A 25549-nucleotide genomic window follows, 5' to 3' on the forward strand; every position below is an offset into this window, starting at 1 on the left:
GTTACACATGCTTAGTGGCAGTCCTGTAGGCTCCTAATAATTGAAGAACGAGGTGAAATAGTGCCATCCATTTTTCTATTTACCTTATAACAATTTAAAAAAATGTTTAAGCCTGAAGTTCCTTACTCATTTAATGACTACAGGGCTTTTACACGAGGCAAACATTTTTTGTTATTATACAGCACATTCGACATTTGAGTTTTTGCTTATAGTAATACAACAAATCACGATTTTAAAGCAAAAACTTAATTTTGGACACAGTTACTCCTTTACTGGTTCACTTTAGGCGACATATGAAAGTAATATTATGGAGAAAGGGAGCTCTGTCTCTTTAAGAGAGGCGCGAACAGTACATTCCAGTAGAAAGCGCCGTTTCAAACGCTCTCTTGACGTCACGAAACTTTTTAAGCCGCTGGAGTAGCGCGTGAAGCCCAGTCGGAGTAACGGCACCAAGCCGCTCATGAGTCCCGGAGACTGCTGTTTAACTCGGGAATACGACGGGAAAACACCCGCTCCTGTGAGTTCCTCTCCGACCTTCCCTTTAGTGTTCAGTCTGAAGAGTTAGAGTGGGGTTGGGAACGGCAAACAGAGCCGTGTTTCGTCTCTTGTTGGTGTTTGGTTCTGGTTTTTGTGCTGAGCTCGGACCGTGTTTACAGAGCTGGGACTTTTACTTTATCCACTGTTGTGCGAATGTTTAATAGTTGTAAGAAATTAAATGATATTGCAAAGAAAAACATTTTTCATTCACATTCTTTACCTTTGTTTTCTTTTCTCTTTAATTTTCTGCAATATATAATTATTTTTTATTACTATTAAGAAGTGCGAGTCCATATTAAAGTGCTCTTGTCTAACGGTTATATTCAGAAACAAATCTCCGATGCTATTGTCTCGTATTAGTGGCGATTAAACCAGATTTCGGACAGGGAAAAGTCCTAGAAAACGACAGAACTACAGAGAGGGAGAGAGAGAGAGAGGGAAATGAACGCATAGATATGGAGGAGAGATACCTAGAGAGAGGAGAATTGCAATACAATTTTGCAAACTTTAACATTACAGTTGATTTGTGGACATACAGTTATCAGCAAAAATATCTTAGTGGCTTCTGTTCTTCTGCACTTATTTTAGCTCCACTGACCATATACAGGCACTGTGCAGTTCTACAATTACGGACTTGTTTATCAGCTGTACTACATACTTTGGTTTTTAGTCTGTTCTTCAGTCTTCAGCACCCTCACAGGACCAGCACAGATCAGCTATGATTTGGCTGGTAAATCATTCTCAGAGCTACAGTGACACTGACGTGGTGGTGTTTTAGTGATTGTTGAGCTAGTATGAGTGGATCAGACACAGCTGTGCTGCTGGAGTTTGTAAAGACCTCTGTGTCACTGCTGAACATCAAGCGGACAATGTCCTATGACCAATGATGATGGACTAGAGGACAATCAAAACAAACTGTGAGGCTACAGATGAGCTACTGTCTCTGAATTTACATCTACAAGGTGGACTAACAAGGTAGGTGTCTATGCAAGTGGAGAGTTTTTTAAAAACTCCAGCAGCACTGCTGTGTCTGATCCACTCAAACAAGCAGAACACACACTAACACATTCCCATCGTTGTGTTTTAATGATTGCATGTTAGTTGCCTGTTTGTTTAACCTCTGTTATAGTAGCTAAACCTAACCATTTTAAAGTTGTTAACACATTGTTTGTGAAAATGTAGGTTAGAATTAAAATGGCAGCTCTTGCCATTTATTTTTATAATAACAACAATGATCCTCTCAGCTTTTATATTGTTTTTGTATCTCCAAATTATTCTTCATCATGTTGTTATGTTGAAATAATGAGTTAAAATTAAAAGTAAAATATACTAAAAATGTGGAATAAATAATTACTAGTTATGGTTCTAAATAAATCATTTTCATAATTAGAAAATTTCTTAGATGTTTTTTAGTTTTTTTGTGAAAAAGAAAGTCAAATATTAAAAATGATTTATTTAAACATCAACAATGTCATTTAAAATAGGCATTATTTTGACAAACAATAAATATTTACAGAAGATTAATCATTATTTTTAGATACAATGCCTGATTTCTTTTGACATAAAGCTAATTGAAAAATGTATAGGAATTTTTCCTTCCACTAGCTGGCCATTCCAGACCAGTGAAAAAATGGAAACCTTGTTCTGTAGTCTGCAATTAAAGTGGGTGCTATGCAGTCTTTATAATCCCACCCACTGCTTATAGTATCCTTGGGTTTTCTCAAAGGTTCTTTTGCTTTTTTTACTTCTCTCTCCAAAACTATGCTTCCTTCAGCAAGTTTTTCATTGTATCGTAACCTAATGCTGTGACCCAGATTGGAGTCTCCAGCCCCAGCTGTGGTCGAGACATTGGGTCTGTTTTTGCTTATGTTGCTGACCACATGTCTCTCCTTGTGAGGGTGCCCTTGACTAGGGCAATCGAAGAATGGCAGAATTAGATTTCAGACATTCTTAGACTAGCTTAATGCCCTTATACTGAAGTTGGCAGTGCAGCCTTGTTCCTTCTTCAAAGACATTGGGACTTTTTCTGTTTACAGAAGCCCAGTGTAAACAAAGATCAGACGAATAAGAAGAAATTAATCCAATCCATTCAACACGGTGGTTGCTTATTATCATGTTCACCAAAACAGTAGGGCAGCTAATCAAACACTTCCCCTTGTTAATTTAGGTGGTTGTACATGCATAATTACCAACCATTGATTTGCATGCACCCAAGCATACCGTACACATAGATACATTTGCATATGATGCATTACGACGGCGATGTGAACATGTTAATTACAGGAGTCTATGGGGGTCTGTCCTGACATAACAAGACCCCCATGAAATTATGAGGTAGTCTCAAAGCCCTAAGAGCTCTTTGCCACATACAGTAGATCTGCAGTACATTACAGATGGCACACTGCCACTTTTTGCTGATAGTGATGCAGAAGCTGATGCTGATAGAAATGTAGCCTACCTTTTCTTGTTTTAAGCTAAGAGAGCAGGACAAAGCCTAACATAGGGTAAATATTATATACAGTTAAAATGTGAGACATGCCATTTGTCATCTGCAAGTTTTCTCAGTAATTGAACACATATTTCTCAAGAATTGCTATAAAAATGACACAGCAGCTATAACAACTAAATGCAGTATAAAAAAAGTGCACCCCTTACTGCGGCTTCCGTTATATTTCAGGACACCTTCACACACCCTACGATATCCTCACTATCTTCCCAAAGTAGACCACAAAGTAGTTGAGTGACCTTATAATATGTTTGTAGTGACATAGATATGGTGATGGTGTGTGCTCTGGCTGGAGTAAATCAGATACAACTGTGCAGTGTGTCCACTCACTGTCCACTGTATTAGACACACCATCATTAAACACACAAACAGTTTGTGTTGGTCGTCCTCATCAGTGGTCAGTGGTTGCTACCCACAGGACGCTGTAGGCTTGGTATTTCTGGTTGGTGGACTATTCTCAGTCCAGCAGTGACAGTGAGGTGTTTAAAAACTTCAGCATCCCTGCTGTGTCTGATCCACGCATACCAGCACAACACACACTAAAACACCACCACCATGTCAGTGTAACTGCATCGCTGAGAATGATCCACCACCCAAATTATATCTGCTCTGTGGGAGTCCTGACCATAGAGGAGCAGGGAGAAATGGGCAAACAAAGTAAGCAGAGCAACAGATGGACTATATTTATAATGTAAATATGACTCTGTAGAATTACAAAGTGCTCCTGTGTGGTCAGTGGAAGAGATACATAAAGTAGACTGAGTGGATTTGATATTGAACAGTAAAACCAGGGTGGTCTGAGAGTGGATTAAAGCCTGCTCTGTTCTACCACTGTACATATAAGTGCCATAGTGATGTTTGAACAAAAAGCAGCTTGATTCAAAGGAGTTTGGATGTAGGAGACTCTCAGAGAATTTAAAAGTGTTTGAGTGACGCTGTTCAACTTCAGAATCCACCCATCGATTCTCACGCACACCTGTAGACTTTTGTGATTCATCCAAATGAAAGCGACTTGACGGCTTGAGGCAGGGCTTTAAAGTTTGACCCCGTGGGTGTGATTCATGTTTTCGACCCTTTGGGGAGTGTCATGGTCAGTGGCAGCTTCTCAAGACTCCCTGCAGTTACTGATGAAGGAGGAAAGTTCAAAGAGTTTCCTGTTACATTGTGAATTGAATGTACAGAGACGGCTCACTGTGCGAGTAGGTAAACTCCTCTGTGGCCATCATGTGCTATTATTGAATCTACTTCTCATTGTTATTTTGCATGGAGGATGAGAGCCAGAGACAGAAATAGAGCCGTGCTTTGTGAGAAACCTCACCGAAGAAGCAGTTGGAGGCTTGTAATTAGGAGAGCTGCGGTTTCCATAAGCGCTCATCCAGGATTCTGTATGCTGTGGGAATGTGCCTTTAATATCTGTTGAAGTACTTATGCTTAACTGACTATGACCGCTTTGTACATTAGGTTTTGTATACTATTAATATTGGACATTAGAACTTTGTATGGCTCAGGAAACGCTTTTTTTAATGAGTAACTGAGTTTATTCAGGGTTACTAACTTCACTCTTTTTTTGCCCTAAGACTTAAAGAAGTCTTTTCGCTCCTTGCATTTGTAAGTTTCACTTCCAGACTTGTTAATGAGTAACCTTGACTGGTAGCTTCACACTTCTCTTTCTCTGAATGGTGCCATTTCAATGGAAGCTGAAGGCTCTTACTTGCTGCTGGTGTGCTCGCTCTTTTTTCTCGCTTTTTAGCTTCTTGTTTTGCACTTTACATGCAAATGAATGTGGAGCTCGTTCTCAGCCAAGCTCTCTGACAAATGCGGTCTAACATTTCTCCCTGTGAGGCTCACTGTCTCCAGGAAGCATCCAAATCCTTCGCTAAGTTTCATCTCCAGAGGAGCAGCCTGTCATGTGGTGTTTGTTTGTGTCAGTTCTATGAAAACTTTAAGGCAGTTGATTAGAGGTGTGCAAATTGACACTATGTAATGGAGTTGTGATAAATTACACCTATTATGAGTATGCTCTGTCCGGTTGTGTCCAAAACCCTGCTTTTAATTATGTCTACATCTACCTTAGGAAAGACCTATGGCTGACACAAGCATTTATTTGAACACAGGGAGAATAAGGGTAGCATAGTGCCACTACAAGTAGTGTCACTGAGAGACAGCTCTGGGGGCCTAAGTTTCTGGGAGCAATCCCTGCTTCGGGTCAATGTCTGTGAGGAGTTTGGTGTGTTCAGGTGTCTGAAACATGGGTTTCCTCCCACAGTCTGAAAACACTTAGGTAGATACACTGGTAGACTGTGGAAAAGTGTCCACATGTGTGAGTGTGTGAGTCACTGGGTGAGTGTGTGGTGCCCTGTCCAGGGTGTGTTCCTGCCTTGTGTCAGAACATGACAGAAAATCAATCAATGGACATAGCTAGTATATTCTATATTGACAAAATCTGGAACAATCTGGAGCAGCTGCAGCTTAACCCAAAGCCATGTGTTTGCTAGAGATGTAAAAAAGGAGGGAACACAGGACTGTCTTGAAGTGGAACTGTAATCTCTGAAATTTTGGAAATATGCCCAAAACCGCTGGGACGAGTTGGAGTGGAATCTGCAATCCAGAACTATTCATCCAACGTCAGTACGTACACTCGCTAATTCTCAGAAGGCTGAATGCAAACTAATCCTTCCCAAGAGAGTAGGGGCTGTTCCTACAGAAAATTCAGGACAGAGTCCCTGTTAATGCCTTTAAACACATTGTAAGATTTTGACCAATTACAAATAGCTAGCAACAACCAGTGTATGGAAACTGGTTGGTGTAGTGTATTGATAACACAGCAGACCAGGATTCAGTTCTCCATCTGGGTAAACACACCATGCTACACCAATTAGAGCCCTCGGGCAAGACTCCTAACATGAAAGTTAGCATGAAAATCTCTGTAACATGCTTTGTATTGTAATGCACTCTGGTAAAGAGTGTCTGCTAAATGTTATAAAATGTATACGTAAAATGTATAACATTTTATCAATGGTATTAGCTATTTTTATTTAATGTTTTTTATACACATTTGTTTTTTGTTTTTTTTCAAAAAAGCTAACTGGCTTGTGATTTATCCCATGAGCCTAAATTGATTACAACCATCCCCAACCGCAAACATTGTGATTCATGCTATGTACCACGACATGTACCATAGAACCTAGAATTTCTTTCTTTCGTGTACAGGATGCTCACTAATCTTGATGTTCTTGCTGAAGACATTTCCATAAGCCTGGTTCAGTATGCACAAATGTTGTGTGTTTCTCATTGTCCTTTCAGCATGCTTTCAACATACTCTCAAAGTCAAAAGGCACTCTGAGTTTGCAAAGCCAAAATCTGACGAGCAGCTGGTGATGCATTCGGAAATGGCTAATCCATCCATGCCTGGCTTTTTTCTACAGTTCCTCCTGTCACCCTTGCTTTCAAATTGGACTTTGCTGTGTTTGTGAATAGAATAGATATCAACAACCGTCTGTATGAGTCACCTGAAGAGAGGCCTGTCTTTCTTTTCATCCTGGTCAATCAGCTGCTCTTTCTAAAGTAATAGCCCACCATTTCTGCTTTAGAGACATATTTAGAAAAACAAACCAATTATTTAATAGAAGGGTTTCGGCAGCATTTTGCCGTCTGTCACTCTGTTATGTGGTCAAAAAAGGGACAAGAACTTTAAAAAGCTTATGTATGGTGAAGTTCAACCAAGTTCAGTTAGAAGTTTCACATTCCCATTTGGGTCAGTTTTGGAGTTATTGTGACATGGAGAAACACCCATTTTTTGTTTTATAGCCATTTGTACATGAGAAGTACTTTTAAGGAACTGAAATTTAAATCACTCATGCTCTTACACACTCACTCATATTTAACTCATTATTAGTGACTCCACCAGGTGTGCTATTTAGTGCTTCACATCTTGGACACAGTATGTTCTTGTTAAATATTGACTGTTATAGTTACTATTTATCTGCTGCATTCTATTCATTCCAAAGAGTTTGCAAGCCTCAGTAAAAGTGAACATTTCTCACAGGTGAAGTTTCAGGTGAGAAATTATTAAACGTGGTCAGTTCGAATGTAGTTTCGGACACAGGAGGTGGCCTTCTGGGGTACTAAAGGCTTGTGGTGTTTTCTCCCATCGTAGTTCTGTGTTGTTTGGTTTTTCTCTGTTACTCTGGGCTGTTCTGTGGACTGTTTACTTCTGCTACTCCCATTTTTCCTGTAAACGTGACCTTGGACTGTTTTTTTTTACTGGCGATTCTTGGGCTGTGGATGTTTATTGAAGGTCTGCTTTTTATATCCAACTATTTTGAGGTTTATGTTACAAAATGTTTGTTTGTTTCTCTGCTTAAACACACCTTTTTTAAAAGATGCGTTGGGGGATGGTTTCCTCACTAAATCAACAATATATTTTGTAAAAAATGTATTTTTGCATTGTGTTTTGGGGGAAAACCAGACTGTTTTTTAAGCTGATTGTGAAATTCCGCTTTTTTCTCTGTAAGGCACAGTGGGCTTGTACTCAGGTGATGCTCGGCATACAAATCCCATGATCTTCAGTGTTGCATTTTACCACCCGATTATATTACAGTCCTTATTGATCGGGAATAAATAATGTTTACAGCCATGTTCCTTATCTTTTCTGACGCGTGCCATGTCCGTATTGATTTCTCTATATGCGGTGATGACTTATTCAGATAATTAGAATGTCTAAGTGAAGCATAGAGTAATCAGTGTTCACGGTTTGCTTCTCTGAGCTGGTGTTCTCCACTTCAGGTTTAGGCTTTTGCAGTAGGTATTTGCCATTTAGAAAATAACCTCTTTCCAGTTCACTGAGTAGATCTGACACTTTGTTTTAATTCCCAGCACTAATGAGATCCTATAGTCAGGGTCAGTGTTTCTTTTCATAGGCAAAGTCTTGGTCATGTGGAATGAAATAATGTAATAAAAAGGCCAGGCCTCAGAAGAAAGACTTATTCTTTTTGTTATAAACTTTAAAGGTTATTTAATGAAAACAACTTTATCCTCAGTTGGATGTGTTTTTTTTAAATATATTGTACAAGAGGCTTATAACTCTGTGAATCATATGACAACAGAACATTTTATTTTATTTAAATTTTATTTTATTTCATTTGAATTCAATTGAACAACTATTTGGTTTTAATTTAATCCCAGTTTTCTCCCTAATCATTATTTGTCACCAGTTCCACCCTGAAAGCTGGCACTCCCCAATCAGACTAAGTGCCATCAGCCTGGGAGGCTGAAGGCGAGCACATGCTTCCTCAGAGATATGGGAAACCAGCCACTGCCTCTATTTGAACTGCCACTAATTTTCAACAAACTGGAGGAGAATGGCAGCTGCCCAGATCTGCCACTTCAACAGACACCCGCGCTGGCCAGCACTGTGCCTGTGGGACAGGGAGAGGCGACGCTGTCTTACCCACCCAGAGATTGAGGCAAGCTGTACTCTTTAAGACTCCAAAGGCTGAGGCATCATCAGGGTTCAGAATAGCTTAACCACTAATTTAGTCGCATGCTTATGAATCACTACCTTTATAACAGCAGCTTCTTTCAGAAATGTGAAAAGCGCAATTCAGAGCTGCTGTCTTTTTCTGCTTGGCTTCTTGTTCGGTTGAAGAAAATTAGCAACGCTTGTGTTTAAATGTGCTGCAGTATAGTGTTTAAATGATCTGCATCGAGTGTTATCAGACTTGTTCATTTTGTAAGAAAAAAGCCTGGTAAGTGAGAGGCATGATTAACTACAAAAAAGATTTAACTTTCAAGTTGATTTAGAGGAGTGGAGTAATTAGACAGTGTTCCTTTGTGATCTGTTGCATAGATTCTCCTCCCCCGGGATGCACAGTCTGCGAGAGGGAGCGAAAGAGTTAGAGAGAGAGAGTTTCTTTTTTCCTGCAGGGGCACATTTAATTAGTGCTATCAAATGCCATTCAGTTATGCACTGAACCCTTTGCATATTGAGAGAGAGAGAGAGAGAGAGAGAGAGAATGTGGCATTACGTATTATTGTGAACACCCATGCTCCACTATAGTCCTTCTTTTAATTCCCAGGAATTAATCAAAGATTCTGAGAGATTTTCCTGTTTCTGCCTGAGTTTCTTCTTGTGCAATCTCAGCCCAGTGCTGCTTCACATCAGGCCTGTGTTTTCTACAGAACTGTGCACTGATTTTTATTCACAGTCAAGGTTACCCAAGACTGGAATGAGGCAGAAGTGTTTTCACGTGCAAAACTGATGCATGACATTACACAATATAATGTCAGGCCAGTCTTATATTCGTTTTTTTAGTAATTTATTAAGATTATCCAGCATTTAATCATTGGATAAAGCTTTATCTGATTCAGGGTAAATATGATTAAACATAACCTATGTTAACACAGAGTTGGGGATTCTGTCCCGCTGAGCAAAACGGCGTAGATCAGCATTTATTCCAATGGAATTAATGCTGGTCAGTGCTGGTTTTGCTGTTGATCAGCACAACAGCTTCCTTTGTTGCTGACAAGCACACCATCATCCAAAACACAACCTATACTCACGGTCGGATCACATGCCTGTGTATTTTTAAGGAGAAGGGAACATGCCTAATTTAAAAATGAACTGGCGTTCTTTGATCAGCCATTTCAGATTTTTATACAATAGCAAGAGCAACCGCAGTTTTCCAGATGGACAAAGTGGAAATATGATGTTTTGATTGGACCATAAGAGTGTGCTCTTTGTGCTGTTTGAAGTCATAGTGGACCTGATTGGTTTTTGTACAATGCAATATTGGCAGCTCATAATGGAACAAAAAAGGAGACTATACTCAGACTTGCAGACATCACGTTGTAAAGGATAGCTGATGTTTAATAAAAAACGAATAAAAAACATTATTTTCTACATTGTAAATGAATATGGAAGAGATTAAAACTATGAAGGGACACATATGTGATTATGTAGTAAACTAAAAAGTGTTAAACAAACCAGAATAGGTTTTATACTTTAGATTCTTCAAAGTAGCCACCTTTTGCTTTGATGACAGCTTTGCTCACTCTCAGCGTTCTCTCGGTCAGCTTCATGAGATCGTCACCTGGAACGTTTGGGACCATAACTTGGGTTGTGCAGAGGTAGGGGCTGGTACACAGTTCCCGGCTTCACCAAAGACTAAGAGAAGATGTATCCAAACTTTTGACTGGTACTGTATATTAGAAGGAGATAAAAAAAAACAGGTTTATAAATGACAACAAAAAGGGCTTCAGCTGTGGTTAAGGCTGGAAAGTTGCCAGTTCTATGCTATGGATGGGTTAAATGTAATGACATTAATAAATGTTTAATGGCAATAATAATAAAAAAAAACACATTTCTTGTTTTTTATATTGATGCTTCAGAAAGGTCTGTGTGGGAAAACTGATTTAATGACGGCATACTGTTGCATTTCTTGCTTTGTTGAAGAAGTGTGTGTCCTTTCTGCTCTGTCTTCAATGATACCAGTGTGGCACCTTCATTTTTGCAAATGAGGTCATTTCCACTCTGACTGAACTGGCGGTGACTTCAGGCGTCCTTTGAAGCCACATTAACATGGTGGCAATGTACTGTGTGCCACTCGGATGCAGAGATAAATGCATTTGCATGCTTTCAAACACCAGCAGCACCTCTCCGGACCCGATAGTTAGATAGAGCTTGTGGCTTCAATGGAAAAAAAAAAAAAAAGTAGGAGCAGAAAATTGATGATTAGACCAATCCAGACAACCTCAAGGGTATTCATTCATTTCTCAAGTCTGGGGAACTGGATACTAAAATGCGTTTGTTAGATGGGAGCCAGGGTTAGACATGGGTTTCTAAAGGTTTGTAAATTAATTGGTAGATGCTTAAGAGAAAGATATATCTGAGCCCTTCTTCCTCAAGAATAAAACAGTGAAACAGTGGAGGTCTTCGTGCAGCTCTTAGCAGAGAGCTTCCAGATAGTGCCGGTTCGCACAAAGTGTCCTAAAAACCGCAGAGTGCTTCTTGTGGAACTGGAGATGAAAGGAAGAAGGTTTCGTGGCCCTCAGGACCAGCACTTGACATGTGTACTGTGGAGGATAAAAAGCCAGCCAAGTAATCCACCCTAGGGCTTTCAGGGAGTGCCTCTTTGGCCTTGTTCCAAATCAAATAATAGTCCCCTCTCAGGAAGGGTCTTCATTCTACACTCACTCGCACCCAGTTCCCCTACGGCGTGCATTCTTTGCACAACTTCCTCTCCAGGGAGTAAACAGGAAGAGTGTTGTGGGGATAGAGAATGACGGAATGAAGCTAAGATTAACAGGGGCGTATGATCCTGTTCTCAGCATCATTCAAAAAAAAAAATATGTCTGCTCCGCTTTGAAACTCTCTCAGGTTTTTAAATAGGTATCTAAGGTGAGACACGTCTGAACGACCTAAAACGGCATGTGTGCAATGTAACATGTCCCATAAATAGTGTACACATATGTGTGGAGCTGTATATATTATTATATCCAGTATACATTATATTTATAGTTGCTGTCCAATGAAAAAAACATGTATCTCCGCAATAGCACCTTTACAGGAGAAGGAAAAAATGTAAAGGACAGCTGCTGTGTTCAAATGATGTAGTAAACTAAAAATGGACAAAAATGGAGATGCCTGTTTTTGATTGGACAGCCAAGCTATACACATATTTTAATGGGATAACAGAATGTCCTATATTTCTATAAACTACTGTGTGAAAGTCTAAAATGATACAATTATAAGGTTTTTTTTTTCAGGAGATATTTCTTAGATATTTTGATAAGATGATACCTCTTCAATAAAAAAAGAGAAAGTCAAAGACTGCATACAATCGTGTTAGACCTGATAGACCACCAAACCTTTCGGATATTTCAAACTGTTAGTGTATATACTTCCACTGCGAGAAGACCATTGTACCTTATGGGTCTGAAAGGATGTAGAAATATCAAGAAAACAAAGGAAATGGAGTTAAAAATGGCAGGTCTAACAAAGAAGCTGTTGGTGCTATCAGATCAATGGACTGACTGTGTTTTCCTTGGTTATTAAAAATGAATGTTTATTCCCTGTCTTGACTGACAGTTAATACATAAAAACTGGCCTTTAACTTTTGCTCTGATATGAATCTGCTGGGTTGGGTTTTTCTGAAACGTAGGACAGTCTGTGTTTTGTTTGATGATGAAAAATTTGACCTGGAACTTAATTTCGTTATTGTTCCTAGGTGCTGTTAATATAAAATATGGATAGACGAATAACAGCTGAAACAGCAGTCGCTATAACCAGAAATGACTGAGGAGAAAATAGAATTAAGCATCTCAAGGTTAATATTGGTCACCGAGCATCGATTTATGCTGCTGTTACTGTATCTGTGAGTGGTGGAGGTGCAGGTAGGAGATTTTGTGGTTGTATGGATGCTGAAGGCATTGTGTAAATGTGTTATAGTGCCAGTGAATTTGTTTAAAATATTTAAAGTAAAGCTGAATTTATTCTTTGTTTACTCTTAAAACATCTGCCCAAGAAGTCATTGCCTCAGCCATTGGGATGTTGTTTGCCTCCCAGTTTCTATCAAAACTACCTGCATCAGCTGCATTAAAGAGGGGCCTTGTTATTGTTTTTGAAACTTGTCTATTCTCAACTCACCAGAGGTCAATTCAAAAGTCTAGAGCCTTGAATGATGACTTATGAATGATATTCCCTTCACCTTTACTTGAAGCTATATCAGAACAAATATAGAATATATAGCCTAGCGTTTATGTTTTATCACAGTTTAAAAACACTAGCTTCCTTTAATGTGTGAATTTAGTTAGATTACAATATGTTAAAGTTCTTAAATTAATTTAAAAAATGTTTTTATCTCCCTCACACAAGCCTAATTTCAGACTAATGCCTCAGGGTCTGGTGTGTATTTTTGCCAAATCATTTTCAGAAATTGAAAACAAAACAATTATATTTTATGGTCATTATAAAAAAATGTAAAAAAAGATATGCGGTCGTTAGCTGTAAGCTAAAAAGAAGGGGAAGGTGTCCTTTAACTAAAGTAAACAGTATTACAATAAAAAAAACATGCTCATGTGAAAAAAAGTAGTGTGGCACTCTGTAAAAAATCAAGATATTTTTCATCTAAAACTCTTAAATACATTTCGAAGACAACATGCCAGTGGGTTATTTTCTGCCCAGAGATGGTATGGTGCTCCATAAATGGAGACATTAATTAAAAAACAGCTTCCTGTGAGAAAGATTAAAAACTAGTGGATTCACATGCAGAGCAGGTAACCAATCAAATGTAACTGAAGTTCCAGTAGTTCTGTATTGTAGAATGAACCAAACAGTCTTTTGTTTCATGTGCTGAGGATTTAACACTCAGATGCTAGTTTTTGACGAGAGGCGATATGTATCAGAGCACTAAGCAAAAAAGATGCAGTTAAATGCAAGCAACCCCAATACACAGTACAGTGTTTGTTTATTAAGGTTTGTGCAGCAAGTTTATGAACAATGAATTTTCAACCAGAGTATCATCATTTTTATTCGATTAAAAGGGGGGCTGCTGTCATGCGTACAGTGAATATCTAATGGAAGAAGACAAAGTGGAAGACAAAGTGGTCAACAAATGCGATATCACAGAATCAGATGAAGGACTGAGAGTATAGAACATTAAAGTGCATCCATCATAAAAGGAGTCATTATGGAAATAAATGGCTGCTTGTATATTCCCAAGAAACTGATATATGATGCATGATGCACATCTTTCACCTTTGCATTATGAGATCTTCTCTGGCTTGGAAAGCTCCCCTGGACCATCATTCATTTGGATAGTGGGGTAACATCAGCCAAGAAGGTTTGGACTTGTACAAATTAAGCTGTTGTAAATGGTGCATTGTGACACATTATGTAACTATCAGCTCCTGATGGGATACGTGGTAAAGGCACTAAACGTTTTTTGTGCTTTCCGTTGTCTGTTTGTGCCATAAACAGACTATTACACTGTGAGTTTATTTTTGCTGTTTGCAGGCCAGTTAAACCATATACAGATGTTGCAGTGTTTTTAATTGCAACTTTTATTTAAATCTGAATGATCTGCTTCTGCGTTACTGGCCTTTTGAGCTGCTCCTAGTCATGAGAGTATCAATTTAAAACGTTGAGAATGAGTGATCAGTCAGTTTTTCTCATGGCACAGCAATTATGGAATCATAGAAACTTGTAGATAACACTGAACACAGGTAGACAGTCTGCTGTATTGGGGACACACGTCTCACTTTTTCAGTAAGACACAAAATTCCCAAATTCAAGAAAAGGTTCTGTTTGTACACAGACAATGCAGCCCAGGACAGAATGATCTGGAAATGGACGCTATTCAACAACACATTCAGCTTGTTTTCTTTCCTCAGCCTCTTTAGTTCAGGTGACAGAGTGTGCAATGTATTAGCTTTTGCAGAAGGGAGCCTTATCCTCGGTTTCCTGCCCAATGCTACAGAAAAGAGGCCATCAACAACAGTGCCAGCATCCTTAGCTTAGCAAGACCATTCACAACCACCCATAGAGGCCCTGCGGCTTGTTTTTCTGAGCCAGCATTGTCTGTACTGATGCACGGTTACTAATCCTGCATAGTTAGTAACGGTGTGCTATGTGTAGAAGGCAGCTGTATTGTCAGCAGATGCTCAGCCTTTTTGTCCACCCCTTGCACATTTACTGGACAAGACCCACAAGAGGACTCATAATATAGTAAATCAGTGTTGGCGTACTCCCTTGCTTGATTCAACACACCAGCGTTTCAGGCTTTTGAGTTATTATAGGCCATGATTAAATAAAAATGAGGCTGGTTTATGTGTGTGTGTTCCTGTGTTTGCGTACGCCCGTGTGTGCTTTAAAGCGCTCTAGGTTCGCTGTTTGCCGGAGATGGCTTCTTTTGTTGCGCAAAAGCGGCTCCATTTGGCATCGACTTCAAAGCCCAGCTTTGTTGTCTACCCATAAATGGAAGAATAGAAGGGAAATGCCCTGGCTCAACCAAACAGTCAGAGACTACCAAATGGTGACAATCCGCAGTATTATTTATGTTTTTGACCCTGAAGATACACAGGACAAATCAACATTACACAGGCGAGTATGATTAGAAAGGTGCCTGACACATGGAGATTCAAGCGGGAATGACGTTCACACCGAGGCTCTTGCTGGTTTGAAAAGGTGCACAGACCAAGATGGATGGCTGTAATTTCTGTCCTATTAAACCCCTGAATGAACCCATTTAGCATTAAGGCATGATGGAGGGATACAGACAGGGGTGGTGAGACTGCACTGTCCATTTTAAATTTAACATTACGTCCTATAAAATATGGATGGAATTCAGGCTTTGGGTAGTACCGCACTTTAGAGTGCATTGCAGAGAAAGCGTCTTTGTGGAGGATATGAAGCAAACTTTGAAGTTCAAGAGCATAAGTTTTTTTTCTAACATATATATATATAATCCATAATGACACTTCTCAGAAGTAGCAGACATACTTACAGCCAAGTAGCAGCAGACTTATCTTCTTGTTTAAGGTCATTTACATAACCAAGATGATCCGAAAGGGAATGGAGTGTTGTTGCTCGATAACTTTTCGTGAAGCTTTTCTGGCAGACGAGCTCATTTTAATGGCTTTTTCATTATTTATCATGGTGAATTACAAAATCCCACCATTGCCTTAGTAGTGTTGTTGATTCTGCTCATGCAGTGGGTGAACTACCCAGAGCCTTTTGGCCCCTGCATGCTAAAGTACTGCAACATCCTCTGACTAATGCCTTAATATCTCTAGATGGATCACTTTCACAAGCCATTTACTCGTTTGATTACACATCGTCTTAAGGCTTTTGAGCAGCGTAGAGGAAAATGGGCATAGTTTTTATATAAATGCACAAATATGGAAATTAAGGAGGCAAAAGAGCTCATCTAGTATTCTGACATCAAACTGTGTGAGTAGAGATATTACAAAAAAACACATTTAGCTAAAGACCCTTGCTTCTAGGGGGCAATTTGGTGATGAGTCTTTTTGAGGCTTTACTGTATATGTTCTCTGACAGTGTTGCAATCGCTTCTGGGCTCCAGCTCTACTGCGTTAACATTTCAAGGAGATGGCTGTGAGTTGAAACGCACCGTTCCGGTATTTTTGATGTTCTCCTTGTTTAGCTTGTGATATGAAACTTCAAAGATGACCCAAAATATGACGCTGTAAGGATGAATTGATGGAGTTGCACCAGAGAGGCTCTGATTTAGAAGCACATCTCAGTCTTTTTCTGCCTGTTGGAAACAATATCTCAAAAGTCATGTTTATTTATTTACTTAGCTCATCAAACAGCTGTGTGTTTGAGGTGCTCCAGCAGTGCTCGGCTGGGTTGCTTCTGGAAATGTAGAGACCTCAAAAAAAACATCAGTATAAGTGGCATTGTGCCTTTCTAAATGAATTCAATTTAGATGGCGGGTGAGATTAGCTTCAGTCTGCTATATTAAGTCCCCATCTGTGTTAGAGACACTATCACACCTCACTGATCCCTTATCCCCTGACTCCTGAGACTGATCAGACTACTGATGCTTTTTATTAGCTTCTCCAGCAGTGTGGATCACCAAGATACAATTGAGCTCAGAGCTGAAGCCTGTTACAGTACTAGGCTTGTTTCTCTCTGAAGGCCTCATTAAAACTTATGCTCGGAAGTTTGCTTTGGTTGTTTAAATGCATGCATCTCATTGCCCTGCTAGGGTTTTTAAGCTCAGCTGCCCTTGATGTAACCTGCTGAATTCTGGGAAAAGTTGCTGCTACCTCTAGTCCTTTCGTTCCTATCTAAAAGAGGTGAAAAACCCAATGGCACACATTTGTTTGGATTGTCCTTGAGCTGGTGGAGAGAGAGAGAGAGATCCAGCCTCTTGTGGACGATGCAGGAGGAAACACACTCAGAAATCAATGGCTGACAGTAAAATATGGGCACGTTTTAAGTGACTTGGGCAGCCGCAGCTTTCCACAAGGGGAAGGTCCTTATCATGCAGAAACAGGCGCGAAGATTAGGGGGAAATTATTAAAACGGATTTAAGCTCTAAACGGGTGCTTGCCGTCACCACTCAAGATTTATGAACCTGCTTCATTATTCTTGAGCACTTTGTCTTCGCGAAGGAAGACAAAACGAGAGCCCGACTCTGCCCACGAGACCCACACGAACACTGGCATGTCACTCGCCGCTCGCTGGGTGATACACTGGACTTTAAAAGGGCTTTATTCTTTAGTCAGATTCATACAGAGCAGAGTGCTCACTTCATTATGTCTCTATGACTGATTCATTAGCGACTAGTCACTATACTTGACTTCAATTATGTGTCTACTTCAATACAAGCCAAGTCTGCACTCTCTTCTGCTTCCAGTGAAGACAGAATCTGACAGTATTTCATTTGACTTTGTATACTGTCAGCATAAAACCATGGAGACAGATCCTGTCAGTCAGTGACCGTACATAAATGCTTAGAAAAGCATGGAAATTTGAAGCCACCTCTCCACTGTTCATCAGTATTGTCACCCGTTTATGTTGTCATAGGACAGCTGTCCGTTTGTAAAGTAAGAAAATGGAGGGAATCCATGACATCATTCAAAGCAAAAAAAAAAAAAAATATATATATATATATTATTGATTGCTTTCTGACAGTAACAGAGTATTCCCAGGTCGGATTCAGTGGCCATTGATGCAGTTGCACAAAACATTGGGGCCATGTGGTCAAATCACAAGTTTTGTTGGGTTTCAAGTCAACACGTCATCTACAGAAAACTCACTTCTTCTGTGTGCTTAATGTAACATATAGCAAAAATACCCCTTAAATGTAGCCTACCCTGTACCCTTAAACTCAGATATTGTGCTTTATACAGCTTGCATAAATATGTCTTACCATATGTCTCAACATTTAACGTAATTCTCTGCAGAGGTTGTGTTAGCATATTTTCACATAGAACATCAACAAAACCTTACATTTGAGCAGGAGTACTCAGGATTTGGATAGAGTTATGTTTACCATAGGCTAGGGCTGGACAATAATTCAATATCAATATATATCACAATATAAAATGTTTAAAAAACAATTATATGAATTTTATAAACATTTTCAATATTTCAATATATATATTATTCACAGCATCTGTCACTGACTAATGATGATTACTGGGCGCTGCCATCAGTTCATTGCACACAATTTAAACTACAAAAGGTAGTTTAAAAATATTAATATTGACAAAGCCAAGAGGTGATGTCATGTTGCTTTCAGTTATTGGCAGATTTCCTGTGGCTTTTTAATTGTTCATATTGATATCGGAATTAAATCGTATTTAGATTCACTGTTTGCCTTTGACTGTTTGTCGTATGAAATTGAAATGGTTTTAGAGAAATTACCGGTTGGTGAATTTAAATTTGGAAATGTAAAAGTTTGAGAAAACTGCCGATATTTATTGATTTCTCTCCCAACCTCTAGCATCATTCCCCCTGTGTTTTTCATGTTTCTGTGTTTTTTTTCTTGTGCTTTTGCAAAGTCTTTCCTTCCTAATATTGTGTGCATGTTGCTATGGTTTTGTAGATCACATGTATCTAGTTTCTTGCTTTCCATAGTATAGTTATTCCTACGTTTAAGTCTGATTATTGCAGTCATATTTGGAAAAGCCAAGTAAAATAACTCTTAACATTAATCTGCCTCCAAACATTAGTTTGCCACTTTACTAAACATTCACTCCGGGTATGATGTTAAAGCTGGCTTTAACTGCTGTTTGGCCAGGTACTTCTGTCATTAAAACTTTGCAGATAGATAAACTGCAGCCTGTGCTTCTGCTGGATTAAAACATCTGCATATTCCATGCTCATTATTTTCCATGCTTGGTTGTGTCCTAATTGGTTTTCCTAACTGTCCATATAATGAGATTATGTGCATCATGGAGCGCATCATCACCTTACCTCTGTTCCCTCGTATCTGCGAAGCAGAAGAATTTATATTACTTAAATATTTGGAAGAAGGCCGGGATCGAATGAAATGATGCTACTTGTTTATACATCACCAGCTGCTGCTTTTACCCGCTCACAGCCTAACAGACCTTTCAGCTGTTGCATCCAACAAGACCAGCTGAGAGGGTGTTTAGTGTTAACTAGGGGTGGACGTGGCCAGGTTTTTTCCTGGGGGAACACTCTTTCCTCCTTCTCTTTAATCAAATGTATGTTGTGCCAAATTTGGGGCATTTTTTACATTGGAAATATATGATAAACGTTATAATTATGAATGCTTTGATTAAACACCAATAATTCACCCATTCACATTAATGTAATACGCACTACAGAGTATGTGACTGCTGCACCATTTATTGTAGAATAGAAGACTCCTATAAAAGAAGTTAGTGTTATATACAGAACATTAACCAGAATCAGAGATTCCTTCTTTCACTTAAAAAAACAGTGTGCTGTGAGTCGATATTTTGAGACTTTTCCCTTTGGCTGTGGCTAGAGGTGGATTTCACAGACACTTTGTTTTACACTTACTTTTAACACAGATTTCAACAACTCTATGCGGTTATCCATTGAACATAGGAAAGCTCAGTTTTATACATTCAAGGTCTGGAAAAAGGTTTGCAGTGGATTCCTGCCCATTTCCATTTCCGTTTTCCAATTGCTACAAGATTGTAACAGTCTGTGAATTATTTCTCAGCTTAGGTTATTGAGAACATGTCTAGATCCGCTGGTAAGGAGTACAGATGTTAAAGTTCCAGTTCATATAGCAGTTGTTTGTAAGTATGAGAAGAGATAATTTGTGATTTGAATGTGGTGAATATTTACTGCTTTTCTCACAAAATGGCTTTTGCTTTTTTGACAAAAATGAAAACAAAATAAGCATACGGAGCCTAAGCCGAATGCAAAGATAATCATTACATTGTCATGAAATCAGTTGTATATAATTGCATCTGGATACATTTAAGTAGTTAAGAAGGCACATGGCTCAGTTGTGGAGTAGCACAGCACAGGAAGCTATAGGAATGAATGGGAATCCTGTAGGCTTTTGTTAAACTGCAGGGGATGCAGAGCTCTTTGGTGTCAAGAGGGTATTGCCAGAGTGATTTGATGAATGAAATTAAGCTCTGTTGTTTACAGACAGCAGCAAGTGTGAGGTTGTGCTTTGATTGTGTGTGCATCTGTCTGTAGGAGTGTGTAAGTGCAGTGGGCATAATAAGTCATAAATGACAGTCCCTACCTTCTCCAAAAAGCTCGCTCTGTGGCCTTTTGTTTGACTTATTTCAGCCCTGGTTCACCAGGAGCCCGCTGCTGTCAGTTTTTTTAATAAGCTATCCATCATGATTGCATACATAACTCATGGCTGTTTTCTATTTTCACAGTTCTGCAGCCGGTACAGTGGGTATTGGGGGACATTGCACAAGTCATTGCTTACCCTGTGCTCCACAACATTAAAGATGGAGCGAAAGGTGATGCAGAGCATATGAGGGCCATTGAAATGCACCTTTTTAAGGTTGATCAGAATAATCTGAATATTCAGGTGTTTGTTTGAGGAGGTTTTTGAGCACTAGCGTTAACTTCTGTTGGTACTTTAGACTGAACTCTAGAACAAATGTATGGGTTATTTAATTTTTGATCATGAAACCAGAATAGAATGGGAATTACTCAGTGATGGACATGAGGTTAGCTTTGTTTCTTATAACATCATGTCACACCCAGGTGATAATTGATGAAAACTCCCCATTAACTCACCATACTCCTCACTATGCTTTTGTGAGTCAACCCTTGGCCTTGAAAGAATGTGTGGTGAGCAGAAGTCCGGTCAAACTTATGTCTCCTTATCTGACAGTACATTAGTGCGCATCTACCTCACCGCATCTTTGGGACGTACATCATAAAAATCAATAAATGGATGAAACATTTTCCTGGAAACATTTTTCTAAACATTGGTTGAAATGAGGGCGGCACGGTGGCGCAGCAGGTAGTGTCGCAGTAACACAGCTCCAGGGACCTGGTGGTTGTGAGTTCGATTCCCGCTCCGGGTGACTGTCTGTGAGGAGTTGGTGTGTTCTCCCTGTGTCCGCGTGGGTTTCCTCCGGGTGCTCCGGTTTCCTCCCACAGTCCAAAAACACACGTTGGTAGGTGGATTGGCGACTCAAAAAAAGTGTCTGCTCTGGACCCACCGTGACCCTGAAATGGATAAGCGCTTACAGATAATGAATGAACGAATGGTTGAAATGATCAAAAATCAACAAACATGTTTAAAATCATGGCAAGTTATAAAATTCAAAAATTATATTTGAAAATGAGTATTCGGTTTTTTTTTTGGAAACACAGGCAAGAATTAGTAGCCTGAAATATACATTCCATGTATATTCATTAATTTCATCATGTTTCTAGTAAGAATGGTCCCTAGGCATCTGGTGAAGCGCATTAAATTGGAAATGGACGTTTGTGTTATCGTGGCTGAGAGTGGTTTAGTCATCCATGGACAATGGACAAGAGCAGAATGTATATGCTGCATTAAAAGGCTGGGAGAAGCAGAGTCTGATAAAAATGTTCTATTAAAAGGTCTAAAGATTTGGCGAGCATCATTCATCACTGGTCAGGGCACCTTGACCTAAGGCAGGTAGTGTGTGTGTGATTTTGTGCGCATGCAGGAGTATGTGTTCGGGCACTCTTTGATCATCATGGAGTACCACACAAACTCCTCAGGCCTTTTAAATTTCTGCCGCAGAGTCTGATTTGATCTGTTTCCTGTCATGAAGGATGATTTAAACACGATTGGTTTCTGAAGTCACCACTTCCTTCTCAGCCCTTCATTTTCCACCTCAACTTTAAATGACTTTCTCAAGAGCGTTCTCTGAATTATTTTTTTTTCTCCACAGCCACCGAGGTGTCTTTAGCAGTTGGAACAAAATTAAATGTCCATTACATGCTATTCCATGCTTTCCCTCGCAACACCCCGCTCTATTTAAATATAGGAGTACCTCTGTGTGCCCAGCAGCTCTCATTGATAAGAGTATCTCTGACCTGTGCTGAAAGGCTCTCTGTAATTCCTTTGCTGAGGCACTTAAGAGAAAGTACATTTTAATGGAGTCAAATGGAGTGAGGGTGCCGGAGCCTTGTCAATAACTGTTATTCTCCGGCAGTGAAGACATTGATTTCCTCTGAATTATGTAGACTTTTGATATCTCTTTTGTTGGCCTGTCACTCCGGCCCAACATTTTACCCTTTAGTGCTTTTTACTTCTTCTCTCCTGCTCCTGTGGACGAGGTTTGATTGTTCATTAAGTTCACTTTGCTTTACACATTGTAGAGGCTTTAGATTCAGCCCTAACCCTAAGTTTCACCCACTGTGGGTGTTTAACGGTGCACGCACAGCTTGTATACTTTACTTAGAAAAGCAATGCAAATAAAACCCCCTCTCACATGGGGTATTCTTAGGTGAATAAAGCACCCCCAGCATTGGGCTTTGGAGCAATGGAAGTGCATTTTCTGGAGTGATGGAGACACCCAGTGCACAATCCAGTACCTCTGGGGATGAGTTGGAATGGCATTTGTATTCCAAATGTAATAATTGAGCTTTAGTACCTGACCTGCTCTCATTGCTGAATACAAACATCCTTAAATGACTGTTGTCTGGTCTAAATGTCCCAGAGGGGTACGATCAGAGGGAATAATTACTAACTTTACTTTCAGAAGAAATGTTAATTGAGCACTCAAACCTTTTCCACATACTTTTGCGCATGTAGTGATAATGATTGTTGAACATAAACAGCCAAAATAAAATGTGCTGCATGGTTGTGCCTGTAAATATTTGAAATGGCGTCAAAGAATGTGACAGTGAAAAGCAGACTGTGTAGGCAGACACTGCCAGTAGAGTGTTTGTACATAGTGGAGTAGCAGCAGGTTGTTTGTAAGATATTAATGAGACCTAGGGAGATCTGTCACAACAAGTGTGACAGCTAGACTTGTCAGCTTCAACCCAGATGTTGACTCCAGCTTGTTAATAATACATATCATTTGCAGGGGACTGAAGCATTTGTGACTATGTAACAGAATAACACTGTCTACATGAGCTTGGGCCTTGTTGCAGTCTTTGTAATGCAATTCTGTCTGAGCTTGTTTGTGAGCCATATCTTTTGTTCCCAGATCACAGTTCTCAATTGAGCCTCAGTTTCAGGGAGGCTTGCTGTCGTACCAGATGCTTATCTCACGCTGTTGACATTTGTGTATTTTCTGAGCTCTAACATGCTTGTTTACAGCTCATCAGATAATTATCAGCTCATCATGCTCTAAGCCAGGTGTGTTAAAGCAAAGAGAAAAAGCGGGGTTCCCCAGGGGTCACTGCTAAGAACACTTTCAATCTCAAGTTCACTGTTCACTATGAATTTTTTATAAAGAAACATTATAGAAAATCAAATTAATTTGGGGACTTTGAGCTCCTACCAACCCACACAGTGTGAAATAAAAAAACAACAACAAAAAAAAACAACCCAGGCAGTCTATTGTGGGCTGGCTAATTTAGAAAACATAGGGTGATACGAGCAGTCTAGGCACATTAGAGTTGTCCCACGTCCTCGTCTGAGTCTCTCTAATCACAGCACTGGACCCGCATTTATGTGAGTGCACAAAGACAAGGTTAAACAAAGCAAAGCTAACATTATGAGTGCAGAGAAATAACATTTTTAAGCTTAATATAGTGGAAATGAGAACTGGTAGCAGGTAGTGTCACAGTCGCACATCTCCAGGGACCTGGAGGTTGTGGGTTCAAATCCTGCTCCAGGTGACGGTGAGGAGTTTGGTGTGTTCTCCCCCTGTCTGCGTGGGTTTCCTCCGGGTGCTCCAGTTTTCTCCCACAGTCCAAAAACACACGTTGGTAGATGGACTGGCAACTCAAGTGTCCATAGGTGTGAGTGTGTGAGTGAATGTGTGAGTGTTTGTGTCGCCCTGTGAAGGACTGGCGCCACCCCCAGGGTGTGTTCCGGGTAGTCTCCGGACCCACCACGACCCTCAACTGACAATGAATGATTGAAAGCGAGATCTTAGAAGAAAGAAAACAAGTAAAAATGGCTATAATGCTGAGTTACGGACCCCACAAATCAACAAGGCTTTAGCTTTTGATACTGTGTTGAAGTTTCTGCCCATGACTATGTCTTGCCGTGACTTTTGAGTCTCTAAACTTTCAAAAGGGCATATTAAAGCTTGCCCTTTTACTTCTGCAGCACCGCCACTACAAGTTAGAATGTACATGCCATTATAAGCGGTGGGTGACTTATGTTAAGTCTAGTGTAATAAATCCTAACTCGCTGACCTTATTAAGATTAAGCTGATCTGTTCGTGCAGGCTGTACCTCTGGACCTGAAATGTCCCCTGCGTTCGTGATAATGCTCATAAAGTCTCCACCATAGGGGTCCGTCTAAGTGGGTGCATGTGAAGTATATAAATTAAATCTATTGTAATGTTGTTTTTATTGGATTGCAGAGTTCACCATGAGAACTGTGGAAATTAAATGGCTTTTTAATCATGTTCTTAGTGGTTTGAAGCACTGCAGAATTACAGCATTTTCCCTTCCCTAAAGCCATGTTCAATAATGAAATAACCACATCCATGAAACCTCGCTCAATAATAAAATAATAAAAAATGGCTTAAAATTTTCCTTTTTAAACAGACGTTGTCATTTCCCTCCTCTTCCTCTCAATCATGGCTTCTGAGCTTCCCCGCTGCCTGTCTGGCTGACAGACTGTAGTAACGCTGTAAGATGAAATGTTCTGAGGCGTGCTTCAGCAGCCCAGAGAGCGAGGTTTTCTTTTCCTCTTCAGTCAGAAAAGCCCATGGCTTCGACTTTATTGAGCTGTGACAAGAAGAAGAGCCGTCTTCCTCCTGCTGTGTCGCAGGCACGTGGCCCAGCTGGCAGCACTTACAACAAACGCCGCTCACTGCCTGCTGCTGTCACCCTCTTCACCACGGCCTATACAGAAGCAGGCAGAACTCTCCGGAAGCTTAGCGTCAAACATGCCGTTCATAGAAAGTGCTCCAGGCAGGCAGCATCGGTGCCGATTGTTTACTGCTTTTCCGACTTTGCAATGTGGTGCCTGACTGAAAAGCTGAAAGCTGCCTAAAAACAAAGAGGCATTGTGTTAGGAGTGGCAGGCAGCCAGTGAGCTGTGTGTCTGCTGTGCGTTATTGGGACGTCCGATGTAAGTGCACTGCTGTTACAGATAATAGCAGTTGGTGATGGAAGATTGCTTCATGGCATTTATTCACCGTCATTTATCCTGACGTCTCAATCTTGATTTCTAGAAACGCTCTGATCAGGATCTGCCTTACACACTTAAGCCCACCTTGATGAAGATCTATGCCAAGTCACATTAAAGGAGCTTTCATTTTCCGTTCAGTGGTGTAACCACTGGCAGTGCAGACAGAGCAGTCACACTAGGGCCCGTACCTAGTTGTGACTGGCTCACTAATAGCTTTTCTTGAACCTCTTATATGAGTTATGCAGTTATACGC

The 25549-nt window shown here is 40.0% G+C and overlaps 1 protein-coding gene across 2 annotated transcripts in view; it reads left to right on the forward strand.

Annotated features, from left to right (window-relative positions):
- The first annotated feature begins 393 nt into the window (after positions 1-393).
- The window catches only part of gulp1b (GULP PTB domain containing engulfment adaptor 1b), a 48078-nt gene continuing 22922 nt past the window's right edge, over positions 394-25549 (forward strand). For both annotated transcript variants that reach the window (XM_066663166.1, XM_066663167.1), the window contains exon 1: positions 394-517. The gene's annotated coding sequence lies outside the window, so the exon portion shown is untranslated. The remainder of the gene's footprint in view (positions 518-25549) is intronic.

This window comes from Hoplias malabaricus, chromosome 3, assembly GCF_029633855.1.
Source record: "Hoplias malabaricus isolate fHopMal1 chromosome 3, fHopMal1.hap1, whole genome shotgun sequence".
Taxonomy (NCBI): Eukaryota; Metazoa; Chordata; class Actinopteri; order Characiformes; family Erythrinidae; genus Hoplias; species Hoplias malabaricus.